Genomic DNA, 17,869 nt, shown 5'->3' with positions numbered 1-17,869 from the left:
TTCCTTCCTTCCCTTCATAAAATGCTGAAATCTGAAGCTGAAATGGTCAGTTCAAATCCCTGATATTGACACCCATTATCTCACTACTTTTGACAAGATAAAATTGAAGAAACCAAAAGAAGTTAACTGAGACTCAAGGATGCTTAGTTTCAGAATTTCGGTAAATTCTTTTGTTTATTCTTTATTTTGAAAGTGGACTGGCCTTCCTGAGTGTCTGGACATGGACAGGAACACTTCACAAAAGAGCAAAAAGATCAAGACAAAAATAAAAACATATAAAACAAACAAACAAACAAAAAAACCTATACCAACCAACCAAATAAAAAAAACCCACAACACAAAAACTTAAAATTTAAGCTTACAATTTATTTTCTGAAAAGTTCTCTGTGATCACTTTTGCGCATAAACAGAGTTGCTCTTGTATTCATAGAACTTCTTAAAGTCCACAAATAGGTCCTCAATATGATTCTATAAGTTATGAGATTCTATAAAATTCTAAGATTCTATAAGATACGACTCTATAAGTTACACTGATATTGTGTGGATTTTAAACTACAAATCACTATAGATCCAAAAGTTCTTATTCAAAGTCGGCATCATCCACTTTTCTTCCAATTAATCATCTGTTTTCTCTAACAGATGTTTTTCTTGCTGTTTCGTCTACTGTTCTGTGAATATATGTTTATTCATACTCAGTGTACTTAAAGTTACTTACACTACGTTCTGGAGAGACAGATCAAATAATTTAACTTCAAAGACTTTTCAGTCATCTTGGTCCATAATGGGGAGTGATCTCACATGACCCAGATGACAGTGACATGAAATAAGAGCAATGTCCAGAGACTGTGAATGGTGTGATAGAAAATATTTTTCATATAAATCACAACAAAACACAACAACAAAAAACTCAAGAGTATATGGAAGGAAAAGAATAAATGATTCACAGGGAGGAACTTCACATGTGCATGATCATGCTGTGGACAAACCTACTTCCAGTGACATTAACGGAAATCTTGTTCTTGGCTTTACCTTAATCCACGCAGTACGTTCATCTTTCTGCTCAGCCTAACGCTAGATGTGAAGCCAAGCTATACTAATCATCTCACACAACAGATGCTGAGATCAGATTGTCAACAGTATACCAAGACTCAGATCATGAATACTGTCACCTTAGTGTGGTCCTGGATTTACATATCTTAAGCATTCACCCAGATTCACACACAAGCATCCCAGCTTGGCATAACTTCGAGTCTGAGTTCATGAAGATTCAGTATTTGGACAGGAGGCAGCAAAGAGCAGTTTCTGAAATTGTGCTTTGGCCGTTGCAGCCTGTGCTAGCATGCTGGGCCTGCTCAGGGCAGGCTTAGCAGGGATTTGGGTGCCACTGTAATGGGCTGAAAGCACCGTGCAGCTGCATCTGTGGAAGGAGAGGAGGGAGCGTGCCCTTTCTGCCTCAGCTCTCTCACTGCACCTTGCTGTGGCCTCTTTGACAGGCGTAGCATGTGCTAATTCATCAAAGGAGGCTTAACACTTCCCACATTTCAGGCAGGACATGGCTGGGTGAGGAGCACAGCTCACCACGTTGTCATTTGGATGTGCCTATTTTCAATGCATTTCCCTTACTGAACAACCGCCTCTCTCTGCTGGGGCATTTCACATTCTTACCTTAACAGCTTTGGTCTGCTTTCACGTGCTGTTCCCCAGACAGGTATCAGAAGAATAGCGAATAGCTGTTGGCACCTCACATCTCAAGACATCCCATGGACAGACTTTCCATGTTTTAGCTCTGCCAAGCTTGCTAAGCCTCACAGCCAGGCTAAAAATAGAAGGGAAAATTCTCTTGATTTCAGGTATAACGTGGTTTGCCACATAAGATCAAGTATTCTCTCCTTTCCTAAGCAACCCTGTACATGCACAGTGGGTGTTTAGTCATTCTCGATGGAAAGGCACTCTGCACAGCCTATCTAAAGTAACTGGGCTGCAGGGCAGAGGAGCTGCTGCAGGTGGACCTCAGCCTGGGGCCGTACAGGATGTGACCCTCTCTCTGCTTGCTTCAGTCTCTCAGTCCCTGATGGCAGCATAAATGATGACAGAAGTGAGCAGAAAGCTATTTTTTATCCATTGATAAATAATACTGCACCTACCAGTCCCTGTACACTGCTTAGGAGTGAACGAGAACATGAAAAAAAAAAAAAAAAGAGAGTCTAATGGTCTACAAATAACATTCCACATGAACGATTTACTTTTCTTTTCCCCTCTCCAGAAAATAATAATGAGCAATAGGCATTTCAGAAATGTTTTCAATTGCTGTGTTTCCTGTATAACACACGTATCTGAAAGGGGGAGATGAATTGCAATAATATAATAAACAGTTCATAGGAATACACATATTACAGTTTTGCAGCTCTCTTGTGAATTGAATGGATTCCTGTAAGATTTTGTTTAAAAACAAGTAGCATGATTACAGTGGAAAATAATAAGCCCTAGATAATTATAACATATGTCTGAAATATTAACGCTACACCAAAATCTTCCCTTCCCCAACTACTTTTCCTTAGTGAGCAGGTGTGGATCAGGTGTGGATTAGGTAGATTACCTGGTTTAAACTGAGGTTCTACTTGTAGCTGTTGTCAGCAAGAAAAGCAGAAAATGCCCAGGACAACAGAATTGTTGAGACTATAGTGCCCGCTCGATGGAGTGGCCCATTAGTGCTGAAACATTACCCACTTCTGATGGCAATCAGGCTGTACCTGATAGTTACTCACACAGGTGGCTTTCATGTTGGCTTTTGCTACCTGATTTAATTAGATATACATAGCACTTATGAAAAGATTGTTAGAGGAAAACAGGAAAGGAGCTGATAAAACTAACAGAGTTTGTAAATATTTTTTTAGTTACAACTCATATTGGCATCACAATTTTTGTATATGCATGTGAGATAGGCGTCCAAGGTGGCAAAAAAGGAGAAAAAAGGAAAAACAAAAAATAGTTAAAAGCACTAAAAAGGAGAAGGAAGCAGCAGCAGCAACAGGATAGAAAAAGAATAGCTTTAATTTCATTGTATTATGCCATTTATGTCCTTTTTCTTCTCCTCACTTGTAACCTTTTAGAGGGAATCATTCATAGCTGTACAGATCTTTGGTAAATACTCCCGTCTTTGTATCACAGAGAACCCATACGACACAGTGTCCCTGCCTCATTTTCACACATTCCCTGAATCACCAGACGAAAAGCACAAAACATTAAAAAAAAAAAAGAAAAAAAAAAGAAAAAAAAAAAGAGTGTGATTCCCACCACGGTAAGAAAGTATCACAGGACCTCTAACACTACAGTTGTTACAGCTGCAAGTTACTGCTGTCTGCTTACATATTCAATAGAAAACAGCAATAAAAAGCAGTTTTATGTGGCTTAGGTGCAGTTTCCGTTTTATATTTAGGCATGAAGGCTTTTCAGCTGTTTCTCATCAACTCAGAAATAGTATGTCCTAAAGACTGACAGTTTTCAGTGGAATATAATGCACACCAAGATTATTTACATTTCCAAAGCACCATGATACCGTGCTGAAAATAAAGCCAGGCAGAAGTAATAATGTTAAATACAGCTTACTACAAAGATAGGAAATAATTTTCAGTTTTATTAGTAATACATCTGAGGATTTGTACCAGAAAATTACTGGTAGGAAAGGACAAAACTACTGATATATCGCAGCACCAGATTTGTGTTAGTTCATGAAATATGTTTGGTAACCATGGGTACTAAACAATTTCATGAGGACTTCAGATAATCTAGGAACTATAAATAGATTTGGAAACAAAGTAGGAGCTTAACTGTAGTATACATGGGAAGCACAATATTATTCGTAACAGAATTCATTTCTTTGTGCTCCAACAAACATTTTAAGGTATTTATGACAATGCCACCATCTCTTTTCTTGTCTTTCTTCTTTTCTAGCCTTCCTTCCCCATCTCCTGTGACTCAATCAAGCTGAACTTGGGTGATAATGAACAGGGTAGTAATCATAAGCTCTCACTCAATTACATTTAATTTTTAGAGAAAAGAATGCAGAATAATGCATACTAGCCAACACAGAGAAAAATTAACCAAGTGAAAGATGTGAGGAATATTAGTCAAGAACTCGACGAAAACTACTATTCAAACACAATTATAAATATTCCTTCAACGTTAACTTTTTTAAACCTCTTTACACACTTGCCTTCAATAAAAAAAAAAAAAAAAGAGAAAAGAAAAGAAAAAAAAGGCAGAAGAACTGAATATGTTCTGGAGAGAAACGGATAAATATAGTGGGGTTCTCCACAATTCAGGGAGCTGCCAATGTGCAGATAATTCAGTTAATCATATCATCTAAGTCACGGTATAAGCTGCTTCAAAACAAAGCTATCAATAAACTAGGTTCAGTATTGCAGGTTCTGAGGAAAGCTTAGAAATTTATGATAACATAAAGACCTTCAACAGAATAGGATCTGCTATAATTACTTGGAGTAATAATGCAATGGGACTTCAGTCACAGTCCAAGTTAGCATATTTCATCATCTGTTAATCGGATCACTCTGGGCTCCAAAGGCTGTGGCTAGGCTGGGTGAAAGAACTGGCAGCAAAGCCTGCAGTGAAGACAAAGGCTGGGAGCACACCCAGCCAAGTTTAAGCAAATGCTCCAGCAGTTTTTCCTCTGTCAAACTAATTCATGGGTGCTCAGCTTTTAATGGGAAAATCTTAATGAGTTTAACACAAATGGCTCTTTTTCTAAAGGCTAACTAGCATATGGATTTATACTTATATAACTGGAGCTAATTATAGATTTTTTTTTCATGCTTTTTGGCTACCCTTATCATTAAAGTGGAAAAATATGTACAATACAACATTAAGGCAATGAAATGTTTTTCTCATCCTAGCAAGAAATCTCAGCTACTAGATTTCTCATTTTAAAATAAAAGTCACCAGTAATCTTTGCCAGCACTGACTGGCCACAGTCAACTGCTTAGCTAATAGCTAATCATTTTAATGGTCTAAAGAGGATTTTCATTAGTTACCTATGGGTATTTAAAAAGTTTTAATTGTTGAGTGTTTAAACTTGCACACCACACTCTTTGAGAGATTGGACAATGTCCCAGGGAGCCTGGGGACCCGATCTGCACACTGGGGTTCTCCAGCCTCAGCACGATGGCACCCTGCCAAGCTGGCAGGTCTGCGCAGAGCCCCTCCAAACTGCCAGAATAAATATGCTCCCACTGGGCTGGCCTCTACTGAGGGAGGCTGGTGCTCTGCGAGGAGAGACACAGCGAGAGCTCTGAGATGGGGAAGGCCAGGAGGACCACTGCCATCCCGCTCCAGAGATGACTGGAGTCATTCCCAGCAGCATTCACGCTTTCCCATATGTGCCTATGACTGCATTTTAGATCATTAGACAGAAATTATTTTTTTTTATGCATGAAAAAAAATGAAAATGATCATGATCATAAAAAGAAACCTTATGTGAACAAATGCATTAAAGCAAAACTTTCCTTTTTCTTAGTTTATTCCAAAATTGTGCTTGACTTCACATTCATTAGTAGGTATACTCACAGACATGTTAGACATTCAAGCTAATACTGCAGTCTAATTGAGCTTCAGGAGTGAAGCCCAGTGTAACAGAATGTTTTCACTTTACCTTTCAGCAGAAACATGACCATTTATGGATGAATTCAGGCACACTAGAAAAAAAAAAAATCAAAGCTTTAACCTATATTGTTTTTTCAGTACTCCCTAGAGAAAGAAATCCATGCCAATTATCCCACCAGGTAGTACTTTCTTCAGCGAGTTAGAATCTTAATGGAACCATAAATCAGGCTTTCCTTGGGGAAGGAATGGAAACTTCATTAATTTGTATCATTTGCAGATGTGGCCACCCACTAAAATGGTTGGCTACCATGTGTTTTGCTTCTCAGAAGTGGAGGAGTCAAAGACCTATCACAAAGCACAAAGATGACCAAATGTTTGGAAACTTATAAACATAAGCAGAATGATACATATATCTACCTACCTGATAGCAGGTGTGTACACATCCCTGGGAGATACAAGACATATTTTATCCTTCATTTAGAAACTCTCTTTTTCAACATCAGTTCTAAGTATCAGCTTCCAGAAATGGCAGTGGCAGTTGAAAGTACAGTAGTAATTAACATCTCTTCAGTTCAGGCCATTTTTCTTTCTTCAGGAGCTACCATGAAATCCTTTTGTAAGTTTTACCCTGGCTGAAATAAAGTCTAGAGTTCTTATTAGTTGCTAGAATGAAGTAAACAACATAACCCTTTCTCTGCTTCTCCAATAAGGTCACATCACAAAAAAAAATAGAATAAAAGCAATTGTATTTCATCTAAACATGAAGTATGGGACAGAAATGATAATTATATAAGGAATATGTGATGATGATTCATGTACTAGATCTGTAATTGGTTAAGATGAAAAATAGACCACCATTATCATCACTTGTATTGAAGGAGCTCTAGTTCACGGAAGAAAAATATTCTCTTATTCTGTCTATAAATTTAAGAAGTATTTTTTTTTTTAATAGGCACTAATTACACCAGGAGAAGATTTTAAATTCTTAACTACTTTTTTGTAAGTCTATGTTGTTAATACTATCTAAACACTGTAGTTATTTTTCTAGCAATAACCTGTTTGAGTCTCACAACAAACCAACAATGCTCCCAATTTACAATACGCTCAGCATCTCTGAAGACTTGAAAGAGATTCTGAAAATCCTCTGAAAGTTCACTATGGAATAAATATCTTAACATGACCTTATTAAGCAAAGCAGCTATTGGAAAAATTGTTACCTTCTTCTCCAACTGCATTCATTTGCAGAGTCCTGCACATGCTTATAGTAGTCAATACAGGACAGTTACATCATTAACAATCAGAGAGGAATAAAAAGCTTTATTCTCATCCATTGAATAACTTGTGTTCTTTTAACATAATTTAATGGAAAGGGCATCTGAAAATATATAGATCAGGATTAAGATCTGTGCCAAACTGCTCTCTGTTAAGTTAGTGGGACATGTGAAATAGAACGTGAAAATTCAAAGTTTTTCAGTCATTATCATCCTTTGCGTCTCTTTTGTCTTTTCTAAGGGACAAACACAAATTCCACCACCACTCTATTAACTTCCTACTGCCTGCTTAAAGGGTGAATTACTCGAAGGCTGAAGCCTCCTCCTGTTACCGTGGTTAGCAAAGTTTCCTACCTGATGAATCAGGTTCCAGTCAGGATATCTCAAGCTGCTGCTACTAGTAATTATGTTTTCTTTCCTCTCTGTTGTTATTCAAACAACAACAAAATATTTTCTATTTTGGAACAATCTTGACTTCCATCCTCTGAGGAGTGTCCTAGGACTTAGCCCCCCCTTGCCTGCTCTTCCTTGCACCTGACAGGTGCTTTCATTTACTCCATCCTACTCTGTAATTCCAAATTCTACAGAAAAAAAATGGTTCTGACAGTGGAGGAAAATGAGCTACCAAACAGAGGACACCTTCCACTCTGACATCCCAAGGGAGTGGCCCTACCTTGCAGGAACCGTGTAACAGGCAGACTGAATCTGATAGACTGAACAGGTACAAATCAGCTGTACAAAACATACTTCCAGTGGTTTGAAGAACCACCAGAATCCCTAAACACAGATAAGCAACTCTGAAATGGACACAATGTTTTCTTTCTGCTTCTGGAAAGCTGTTGCTGAAAAATAGCACCAGCAGCAGGACAGCCCTGCTTCTCTGCACTTTATTTTTTTTCTTTCTTTTAAATAATAAAAGAGGCCATTCTTTTTACAGAAACCAAACTGCAGCTTCAATCCAAGGTAAATGCATGGCTGGACCAAACTACAAAGTTATTGATGAAAAACCACATAAAAGAGGTCATTCCTATGTTAGAATTCTAACTAGGCTGTAGTGAAACTGCTAGAGCAAAATTGTGATAACATCACATGGCATCTTGGCCATTGTGTACGCTTTGCAGTTGTTCATTTTTAAAAGGATACTGCCGATCCCAACTGGGAGTACACACAAATATTTACCTAACATAATAGTGCAACAACTCGCGGAGATGAAATAAGCTTGAATGGCAAGTTCAAGTTCCCTGCCTGCGTCTCCCCTTGTGTGGTTCCTCCACAGTACATAAACGCTGTCAAGCATTTTCCTTGGCTTCTTTAAAATTAGCAACAATTATACTTAGCTTTTAAAGTAAAACAAACCTTTTAATCATGACAGGATTTAATTAAATCCATCTTATTTAAAGTAACAGCCCCCGGGGCAGGAAGGGAAAGGCATGAAAAGGTGAAGAATCAATGAGTAACATAGGACATTAATCAAACTCAAACTAGAATGAAATGATGATTCCTCTGCATATTTTCCAGAGAAACTTTCCAATTTTGTGAGGACTTTCTTGAAAATTGATTTTCACTAACTATCTCTCATATCTCATAGGGTTTCTGTTTTAAGGCTGTGTGATAAGAAGAATGTTATGGGAGCATTCTAGGTATACAGGACGTGTACTTGGGTGCTCAAATTGGTTTAGCAGTTAATTAAACCATTAGAACTGGGAAAATCATTCCTTTTTTTTTTTCCCCCACATCCAGTAAGAGGGATGCAAACTTAGAGAATGGAGTGTAATGAAATTCTTTGTGAAACAAACACCTCACAGATATTTTATGTCTTTTTTTATTTCTGGGGTGTTTTTTTTTCATTTAAAGCAATATTTATACTTCTAATTTTTAAAAACAAAGAAAACCACAAGATCTTGTTTAATTGTTTTGTTTACATAATTCAAAGGGAAATAGCTTGAACTTAGGTTTTTAAGTTTGGCAGGCATGAAATAATTTTTAACTATCTTAATGTAAAAATCTAGGTAGATTAACTTCAGTAGAATAACCAGTGCTCAGCAAATTGCATTTCTGAGTTGACAACAGGGATAATAAGACAGAAACCCCAATGATTTTGTAACCTCATAAGGAATTCATTTTCTCCACAAATTTAAGAGATCACTGAGAACAGAAGTGAGGCAGAGAAATTGCTGAACTCCTCTGTTTCTAGGACAGCTGTTACAATATGAAATGATCCTATAAGATAAACTCCCAGGAAACTCTGATTTTATGAGTTAGAGTCTTCAGTGTTCATGCTAAATCTAAATTATTGAGGTCTATGTATTGTGACAAAAGATGGGCCTCTTTTTGCCTTCTGTTGACTGACAACACAGACAGTTTTCATCAACAGAAAGCAACGGAGAAATGAACACTTGAACATTTTTAGGAACACACCACAGGGTTTCCTGGAGTTTCAGAATTCCTGCCTAATATCCAAAATATCAAAGAAAGTGGTTATCAAGCAGACAGATATGAGAAGCCTCTACAACGATAATGCTGCTGCCCATATGCCTACTGAAAATGAAATCTATTTATGGCCTCACTGTACAGGCACACAAAATTGCTATGACTTTTGAAAACCTTGGCCAGCTGAATTGCTCCAAACCTGTCCTTCACTTGATGTGCTGTTATATTTTTGTTATAATGTTAAAACAACACTGTCATTTCCTTAGAATAACCAATACTGTAATTTGCAAAACCAAGATGATGGGAATAGATCAAGTCAAGAGTTATTTTGGCTTAAAACTTAAATGTCTGATGAACCGGGTGAGACAGAATCACAGAAAACTACTGCATAACAATTGTGGGAACACAAAGGATTGTTTGAGGATTTCTAAACTGCAAAGGCAACAAAGCATAAGATGGAGGGAGATCAGATCTGGGAAACTATGCAGCTGTTGGTATGTTAAGGTCTTAAAGTTCTATAAATTACAAAAGTGACATGGAAAAATCAGTAAGATTTGATGGTCATAAGAAGAGCTGGGCAGACCAACCCTACCTTTCCCAAATTCCTAATAAAATAATCCTAATAAATCCTAAAAAAAAATGTTATTAGATGATCATTGTATTCCAAAAACAACAGTCTAATGAAAACCAACATTTTGGAAAATCATATATGCCACTGTATATTATTATTTCACTGTTGCGAAAATACAGTGTTTAAGGTGACATTAGCAGCAGACTGATTTAATATCCATTTAGAAGGCAAATATGCAATTTTAATTCCATTTACTTTTGCTGTGCTTTTTAAACTCAGCTCTGACAGAAAGGAAGTCAGACATCTGGATAAATGAGATAGGTTGATTGAATATTGATAAGCCAATTTTTAATTTATCAAGGTTATCTAGAGGTGCTAACCTGGTGCCACATACTAACAAGAAATATCAACACACTAAATGATGTGTGCAGTGAAATATTTCTTTGGGGAAACAGCTCTGGATGGGCTGGGATTATTAAAATTAGAACCTTGCAGTGGGGATAGAAAGTGACTTCCTGAGGGGAAATTAAAAGCAGGTGAGAAGTGTGACAGAGAGACAGAGATGAATAGGTGGCAAATTTTATACTTTGCTCAGACTGCAACATAAAAGCCACATCAAATCAGTACAGATGAGAGAGAAAGAAAGAGAGAGAACTACCTTTGTGAAAAGTACAGTTAACATGACACAAAAAATGCTAATGTTTCGCTTTTCCAAATTTTCACAGCAGGGCAGGTAATCATTACAGACCTTACAGTGCACTCTCTGCATTGTCACAATCCGCAAAGCTTGGCAGCCGCCCACAGAAGACCACGTCCAAACAGCTGAGAGCGGGTGAGCAAGCATTGTTCTTCAGTCTCAGGGATTCAGAGCAGAGCACAGCACATTGCAGCAAGAATAATGTCACAGGAATATGCAAGACTGTGGGGAAAAAAAAAGCACAGATTGGCCCACAGAAGAATTTCAATAAAATGGAATTTTGTAGTAGCATGGGAGCAATCTCAGATATTTGCATATTTGTTTTCATTAGAGAGAAGTCATTAGAATATTTCATTTCATAGATTTGTTGATAATTTAAAAGCAACGTGAGACTCTCAAGTAAACATCACTGTGGGAAGAAAAGAGCAGAAATAAAGCTTTTCTTCAGGATTTTTTCTTGTGAATCTAGAAGTACTGAAACCTTACTTCAGAACTTCAGTCAGAATAAGAAAATAAAAAAAGAGAATTTTGATGCATGGAAAGAAACTGCTTTGAAACACTGCTTCCTTCAAATTCTAATGGTTCCTCAAATACTTCTCAATAATCTTATCTCATAGTTTCAAAATTTATAAGAGAATAATAATTTCTTAGAAGACAATTAGCCTACATGGTCATGTTTGCTTGATAGTTAAAATCAAATAACACAGGCACATGACTGTAGCTGCAACCTGCCTCCCAGCTGGAACTAAATCAGCTTGTCACGTTTGGACACATTTTGCTATGGTGGAGTTACAGTCAAGATAATTTTCTTTTCATGTGTTTTAGCTCCTGCCCACTCTACTATGTCAGCAGTAAGTAGCATAACTGTGGCATCTCACACTCCCCCTGACTGGTGCCAGCTGGGACAGCCACAGTAGCAGTGTCTCGGTGTTGACTGCTGGCAACGTAGCTCTAGGCATGGGTTTTCTACCATAGCTATGTTAGGATGCGACTTCACAGATCACTTTCTTGTTGCTGTCCTGCATGAAAGAAACTGAAGTATTCGATGAAAATTTCCTGTTGTTACTCATCTTTTACGTCTTTTCCAATTTTGCAAGACCTTACTTACTGCAATCTTTCACCTGTATTCGTAACAGTGTGGGACATACACATTGAAATAGGATTCCCCCTAACTCAAATCTCCTTTCATCAATTCCCCAAACACTTTTCCCTAATAGTCTCTCAAAGTTTCATAGTTTGTAGCAGATAAATGCTGTAGCTGCTTTACATTTCAGAGACAGACACAAAAGTGTCCTTACAGCTTTTTCTCCCAGATAGAAACACAATTAAGTACACCAGAGAGAGAGCCCGTGCATCTCCCTGTCACATGTATCATTCTAGTCTCATGCTTTTCATCTGTTCACTGTTCTACATGCTTCTGTGATTTTTCTCCTGTATGAAACAAATTACCCCCTGGTTTGTGTTTAAACACTTACGTGTTTAGTTCTTCTTAAGGTTTTTCTTAATTCTTTACTTATTTAAAATAATACCTCCAGACTTTGTTAGATTGCTTATCTAGGGAGATCCCATCTTCATTACAAAGACAAATTCTTTTACACCCCATATATTTGTGTTTGGTCTGTACAGAGTAGAATTCTCTCCTTCATGACTTTACAGCTGGTTACAACTGAGCACAAACTATATCAATAGCTCATGATTTGCCCTCCTTTTAGGACAGCTTACCACCAGCTGCACATTTTGGCCTGCCATTTGTAAAATCTGCTTCCCCCCACACACACACTTTTTTTTTTTTCTTTTCATTTTTGGGGACCCATTTAATAGAACTGTCTGAAATGAAAATGGTTCATTGAAAAGGTAGCTTCAGGACCTGTCTTAGCACCTACCTATGTACTCCACCATTTCCCAAGTGACAACTTGATCAGAAACATGTTATTATTTCTAAAAGCTTACCTCCATGTCTGCATTTAAGGTCGTATTTCTTATTTGTTCTGAAAATACTGGTGTTTCAGATTGTTACAAGGTTTCCCCAGCAATAAAGAAATAATCCAGGGTGTTTGCTGTAAAATAAAGCAGAATAAAGCGAAATAAAATATATAAAAACATAAATTCATACATCTGAGAACACAGGCAAATATGCTAATAAATGTGTAGTGTTTAGATCTACACATTTGAGACTGATTCTGATTTTTTGCATTCAATGCACTGTAAATGAATCAAAGCCAAGATAAAGGAGTAAATCACTACTACACTTGAATAAAGGTAACTAACTCCTGATAAATAAATTGTTTCAGAATTATTCTAGATTCCAAAAATTATTTCACGCTGCCATAGTTTTTCTGTGCTTGTAAAACATATATGATTTTATCACTGCAGCTGAGATTCTTCATGATTATAAGTTTTTACTGGTCACATTCCTCTCAAAGACAATACAAAGGAGCACAGAGAAGCTGGAACTGATAAGGACATAGTCTGAATTTGACCTCTTTTGAATGACCCATACTACTGTCTTGCTTCAATTCCTCTTACCTCTTAGAGGCTATCAATTGGAAATAGAAATCTGAAATATTAAACTGATAATGTGCAACTTTAATTTATTTCAGGCATTATCATACTGTATCAATTTGCACAGCTCTGAGAATCAGTCTCTGTGAATTAATGATGCATCTCCATATCTTCATGGGAAAGATAGAGGGCTGTGACAACGTTTACATCTGATACTATTAGAGTCTCTTCAATGATAATCATTAACAAGTCCATTAATGAGAATATATTTCCCTGAGGCACTATGGCCATTTGGCATTGTAATCTAAATCTATAGTCTCCAGAAACTCTATTCAGAAGGCAATGAAGTAAGTCCCTGAACTATATGAAGGTTATCAGTCAAATTGTCTCACTGAGAAAAAAATATGACAGAGACTTCATTCAATATTGGCAGTATAGAAGATTAAAATGTACAATTGTCTATTTTTGTAAACCAATAACTATTAGAAACGCAGTGAAAAGCTAAATCCTGTATTCCAAAGGTTTTGAATAACCAAGCAACAAATACTCAGATCCTTAACTTTTAAAAGGTTATATTTAACTGGAGTAACAATGGTAAGAAACTCATCACACTGATTATTTTAAAAATCTAATAATAATGACAGACTTGTTAGAGCACAAATCCTGTTGGCCTGAAATCTGTACCATAACTTATTTAGATATGACTGAATTAAGAGCTACTGCAATATGCATTTCCTTATTGCTCAGCAGATGAAACAACGGTTCAAGGAACAGAATAATTACTTTCATTCCATTTTTTTTCCCCTTTAAATAAAAATACAAACTTCTTTCTATCCGCTTTGAAACCGGTTTCACCTAAAACAAAGTGATAATCATTCCCCTTACAATGTGTATCTAAGTTGACAGCTTCACAAGAAACAAATATTATGGGCAAAAATAGACAGCTGTTCCCAAGTCCTAATATTTACTGAAAGAAAGAAAGTGGGCGGGCATCATTGCTGCAATCTCTCCCTCTACAACTTTAAAGCAAACAGAATTGCAAACTCCTGGACAATACTCTTGGCATCCTTCATCTATGTTAAATGAAAAGCTTGCTGGAGTCAAGAAAATGGAAGTCTTCCTTTAAACCTGCATTACTGAAGAGGATTTTTCTTAAACCACCACAATATCACATCCAGTTATTCTCATTAAAAGTCCCTTCATGAAGGCACAATTTCCCTGAATGTCAGTATTATGTAAAGTAAAATAAATTATTCCCAAAATATAAAGAAAGTATAGTTTGATGTACTGAAGCTATGGGTAATCATTCCTGGAAAACATAACCTAATCAGTATCTCTATAGCCTCTAACATGTCTGCTGAACAAGTCTCATATTACCACAGACCTGACCTGAACCTGAAGGATTTTGCTTTTGTGGATAAATATCAATTTATCTTGAAAGTATTACAGAAGGTGAAAGACAACTAGCAATAAATTATTATTTTTTTGATTATATTGCAATACAAATGTAAACAATTTCCTCAAGAGTTAGCACTGATCATCTGTTATTTTTGGGATTATCAAACTATTTTTTTTTCCCAGCAATAAAATCTATTGATTTAGAAGCTGATTGTGTTTTTCACTCCATGTATCATGAGGAGATCCTGTACGGAGATTGACTGTTAGCACAGAATTGAATACTAATGTCTTTTCATATTTTTATTATATTCATGATGATCCCTATCGTTTATTAACATACTGACATGAGAAATAAAATAAACGTGGAGGAGATTGAATCCTACACCTGTTTAATGTGAGATTCTTATTTTTTTTGTTTGTAGCTGCTGTGAGAAACAGAGGAATGAACTAGACAAGCCTTCAGTTTAATCCAGTGTAGAAAATTCTGTCTCTGTAAGCAATACCTAGTTTAGAAAAGCCTTAAACATCATCTGTTTCCTTGTAGGTCTCTCTCAGACAAGTTGGGTAATTACGTACTCCGCTTGTGTCTTTCTTCAGTTTCTTTAGCTATGTTACAATTCAAGGTTAATTTCCTAGAGTGAAAAACATGCTTTAAAATTTCATGTATCATATACTGCTCTTAGCTGTAAGGGAAACATTAAGACCATCAAACTTCGAAAGCTATTATTACTTTCTAAGAATCTAACATTTAAAAACAGAACTTGAAATTTCAAATAACAAATAAGTTATAATTTACTCAGTGAACATCAAGGTCAGTTCTAAGGAACTGCTTGTGAAATGTTACATTTAGAAATGTAAAGCAAGTCTTGTATTATAAAATACAATCAAGTGTTTTAAAATCCAAATCCCTCCACTCTCTCAAAAGGAGCAGATTATTTTTTCCTGGAAATAAGCACACTGCTAGATTCAGACTATGTTTGCCAAATCTGAGTCTGGATTAATGTTTCAATGTGAAGACATAATACCTTGGAAAGAGAAAACAAACATAATGAACCTGACAAGAACAGCAGTGCACACAGGGGTTAGCCATGGGAACAAGAACTGTACCAAAATTAATCACTTCTAGAAAAGTGCAACTCCTTCATGATCATCTTAAGCAGTTGCCAATGATGAGGACAATTTTCAACATTAAGCAATATAGTAGACAGGCTTTAAAAAAAATAATAATGCAAAGAGATTAAAGAATGGTGATAAGTCTCCTCATATTCAGCTGAAGCAATAAATAGTGATGAATCTTCTGAAACACTGGGAAGCGTGCGTCAGCACACAAAGGTACTTGAACCGTATTTGTGGCAATTCACAAGAAAACTTGAAATCAAATTTCCCAGCAAAATGTTTCTTTCCCAGTACATTCAACCACCTGGGGTGTTCTAACAGTGTTGCTCTCATCCTTTGTTGCACTGGCTGAGCAAAATGTCTGGCAGAGTTCTACATCAACACTTCTGCAAATGGAGTTGAATTCAAATTCTTAACAAAAGTATTTGAAAAATACTCAATAGATTTTCACTATCCCTATTGTTTATTATTTTTTTTCTGATATACAGAGCAGTACTTGCTTTTCTTAAACAATCAACTGATTTTTTTTTTTTAACTGGCTCACAGGAACTTCAGCAAACTACTGTATCTGTTGTCTCAAGTAGGTGCTTACTATTTATGTATGAACATTAATTTGGCACCTTCAAATTTAAAAAGAGACATAACTTAAGATTAAATGAATCATCTTTACAAGATAATTTCTCTAATATTTTACATACAGTGCAGCATTACAGTCTCCAAATTCTATTTCAAGCAGGGTATTAAGAGTTGTCTGCTTTTGTGACCCATTATATTCTGCTTTAAAGTATACTAATGCATAACTTGCACTACTGAATTGTCTCCTTGAGGTTTGGCATCTGCTTAACAAGGCCATCTCTGGCAGGAACATGGCTTCCATGGTAATAAAGTAGCAGAGAGATTTCTAATTACCTCTGGAAAGCTAACCTTCATTATTGTTCCATGACTCCACTGTGTCAGTATTCCTGGAAATCACTCATCACAGGCGATGCCTCCAAACAGGCTGACTCTGCAAGACAGGAAAAAAGTCGTTTTAATGACTTAAAAATAATAATCAGAAATATACAGAGAGATGAAATGGAAAAGGAGAAGGAAAACACTGTTATGCAATGATATGAAGATTAAAACAAAGAAAAATAGGAGAGAACAGAAAAAGATAAAGTGGGAAAGCAAGACTAGGAAGAAGGCAGCAGAATGGGAAGAAAGCTCAGGGACAAATGTCAGAATAACTGCTCTTGCTTCTCCATACACAGAGAAGTTGTATGTCAAGTATCCCAGTCTAGGTACATATACAGACTAATGTCAGTTTGCTGTACAGTATCTGTCTCTCTAGTCTTCTGGGGTAATTTCACAAGTCAGGCTCAAGCTCTTCCAAAAAGGTTACAAACTGAAGGGTACACCAATTTCTATGGACAACTGCTCCCTGAACTGTGTAGTTTTATAAGAAAAACAAACAAAACAAAAATCTGACTCTAGATTGGCCTTTCTGGGTCTCCAAACACACTTCTGTGCAATCACATGGCAGCTCACTTTCGGGAGAGAAGTTGGCAGTTGCTGGCAGTTCACAGTCTCAAAAAAAAGCTTTTAATAACTTGTTCACTTCACTGTATCTGACTATAAACAAACCTTTTGTTATCTTCTAAAATACCAGTTGTACCGGGAGTACACAGAGCTTCAGAAAGGATTATATTTATCAAGACTGTTGCTGCAAATATTACTTTTACAGTCTCAAATGTCATCTTCAAATCTAAACACCTGCAAGTCTCTGATATGGCCACATCAATTCTGATTGGATCACCCAGTAACAAACCATCAAGTCTTGCTGGTTTTGTGGTTGTGTGCCCTTACCTTTTTTTCCTTTCTGTAGTCTGCAACAGCTTTCTGGGAATGTATTATTCCTTGGGAAATTTAAAATCTGCACTGGGCTTTTCAATGAAAGAAAATATTCACCAGCTTTATAAACAGTAAAAAGTGCTGTAAACATATTCACAGAAATGAAATGGAGCAATTTTCTTATCGGTTTCAATGTAAATAACACAGTACGAGACATGCAGAACTGACTGCAGATCCATGTTTTGTTATGCTGTTGGCATATACATGATGCTTTGTACTTAGGAAAAACTGATGTTGCAAATGCTGTTTGACTGACCAAGTCATGAAGAAAAAATAATTTTATCATTTGTGCCCTGGTTTATTGTGGTAGCATCCGATTAAATAGTGGACTAAAACCATAGCTTCCCATAATCTCACAACCACCACAGAGTATGTATA

General features: G+C 36.6%; 1 long non-coding RNA gene across 1 annotated transcript in view; it reads right to left on the bottom strand.

The window, feature by feature from the left end:
- Positions 1-43: 43 nt before the first annotated feature.
- The window catches only part of LOC121072843, a 38,417-nt gene continuing 20,591 nt past the window's right edge, over positions 44-17,869 (bottom strand). Inside the window, exons 4-8 of the long non-coding RNA XR_005821412.1 lie at positions 16,511-16,607; positions 12,536-12,642; positions 10,637-10,807; positions 6,038-6,248; positions 44-1,816 (exon numbers count right to left, since the gene is read on the bottom strand). This is a non-coding gene — a long non-coding RNA (uncharacterized LOC121072843). The remainder of the gene's footprint in view (positions 1,817-6,037; positions 6,249-10,636; positions 10,808-12,535; positions 12,643-16,510; positions 16,608-17,869) is intronic.

This window comes from Cygnus olor, chromosome 7 (genome assembly GCF_009769625.2).
Source record: "Cygnus olor isolate bCygOlo1 chromosome 7, bCygOlo1.pri.v2, whole genome shotgun sequence".
Lineage (NCBI taxonomy): Eukaryota > Metazoa > Chordata > Aves > Anseriformes > Anatidae > Cygnus > Cygnus olor.
This window is presented reverse-complemented; position numbering and strand designations above follow the sequence as displayed.